Source organism: Acomys russatus, chromosome 5 (assembly GCF_903995435.1).
Source record: "Acomys russatus chromosome 5, mAcoRus1.1, whole genome shotgun sequence".
Lineage (NCBI taxonomy): Eukaryota > Metazoa > Chordata > Mammalia > Rodentia > Muridae > Acomys > Acomys russatus.
This window is the reverse complement of record NC_067141.1, coordinates 57,148,837-57,150,690: the sequence shown is the minus strand read 5'-3', so window position 1 is coordinate 57,150,690 and position 1,854 is coordinate 57,148,837. Positions and strand designations below refer to the sequence as shown.

The window sequence follows — 1,854 nt, the reverse complement described above, 5'->3', positions numbered from 1 at the left end:
ACTACCAGCTATTTTTTCTAGTAAAAGGAGAAGGGAGATGGCCCAGCACTTAAGAGCATTGGCTGTTCTTCCAGAGGACCCAGGTTCAATTCCCAGCATCCTTCGTGGCAGCTCACAACTATCTGTAACTTCTGCTCCAGAGGATCTAACACCCTTACACAGACAGGCACATAGGGAAAGCACCAATGCACATTTAAAAAAATAATAAGACGAATAAGAATAATGATAATAATAATAAATCATTTTTAGAGCCGGTCATGGTGGCATATGCCTTTAATCCCAGCACTCGGGAGGCAGAGGCAGGTGGACCTCTGTGAGTTTGAGGCCAGCCTGGTCTACAAAGTAAGTCCAGGACAGCCAAGGCTACACAGAGAAACCCTGTCTTGAAAAAACAAAAACAAAACATCATTTTTAAAAAGAGGTCGTTTTCCTTTCGCAGCTGCGTCCACAGCCATGAGTATGCTCAGGCTACAGAAGAGGCTTGCCTCCAGTGTCCTCCGCTGCGGGGGAGGGGGGGGGAGAAGGTCTGGTTGGATCCCAGTGAGACCACCGAAATCACCAATGCCAACTCCCGTCAGCAAATCAGGAAGCTGATAAAAGATGGGCTGATCATCCGGAAACCTATGACAGTCCATTCTCGGGCTCGGTGCCGGAAAAACACCTTGGCTCGCCGGAAGGGCAGGCATATGGGCATAGGGAAGCGGAAGGGTACCGCCAATGCCCGCATGCCTGAGAAGGTGACCTGGATGAGAAGGATAAGGATCCTGCGCCAGCTCCTAAGGAGATACCAAGAATCTAAGAAGATTGACCGCCATATGTACCACAGCCTGTGCCTGAAGGTCAAGGGGAACGTGTTCAAAAACAAACGGATCCTCATGGAGCACATCCACAAGCTGAAGGCGGACAAGGCCCGCAAGAAGTTCCTGGCTGACCAGGCTGAGACTCGCAGGTCTAAGACCAAGGAAGCACGCAAGCGCCGGAGGAGCGCCTCCAGGCCAAAAAGGAGGAGATCATCAAGACCCTGTCCAAGGAGGAGGGGACCAAGAAATGAAGCTTCCCTAGTGTCTGTACATAGTGGCCTGGCTGTGGCCTCACGTGGATCAGTCGTTAAAATAAAACAAAACAAGCCTTAAAAAATATAAAAATAAAAATAAAAATAAAAAAGAGGTCATCCCCTACCCAGATCTAGCCAATGGAGAGGACATTCTCCACAGTTGAGTGGAGAGTGGGGTCTGACTTTCACACGAACTCTGATGCCCCATATTTGACCACGTCCCCTGGATAGGGAGGCCTGGTGGCACTCAGAGGAAGGATAGCAGGCTACCAAGAAGAGACTTGATACCCTATGAGCATATACAGGGGGAGGAAATCCCCCTCAGGCACAGTCATAGGGGAGGGGAATAAGGGGAAAATGGGAGGGAGGGAGGAATGGGAGGATACAAGGAATGGGATAACAATTGAGATGTAATATGAATAAATTAATAAAATATATTTTAAAAAATAAAAATAAAAAAGAGGTCATGGAGTGGGCTCGTCCGTGGGTAAAATGTTTGCCACTCCAACAGGAGTTTGATCCCCAGCACCTACACAAACTAGACATAGTCACTGGGCTGGGAATGGAGACTGAGACAAACTCCAGGCCTTGCTTGCCAGTCAGTCTAGCTGAAGGAGTAAACTTCAGGTTCAGTGAGAAGAGAAAATGTCTTAAAATATAAAGTAGAGAGTGACAGGATAGAGAGAGACACCTGATGTCTAACTCTGGCCTCCATATGTGGGAACACAGGACAGCACACCCAACTCCCCCTCACCCCTAAACACTAAAGTAAGAAGAAAAAAAAAAAACATTTTCTCAAA

General features: G+C 47.7%; 1 pseudogene; it reads left to right on the top strand.

Annotated features, from left to right (window-relative positions):
• Positions 1-453: 453 nt before the first annotated feature.
• Positions 454-1,051, top strand: LOC127190089 (60S ribosomal protein L19-like; annotated as a pseudogene).
• The last annotated feature ends 803 nt before the right edge of the window (positions 1,052-1,854 follow it).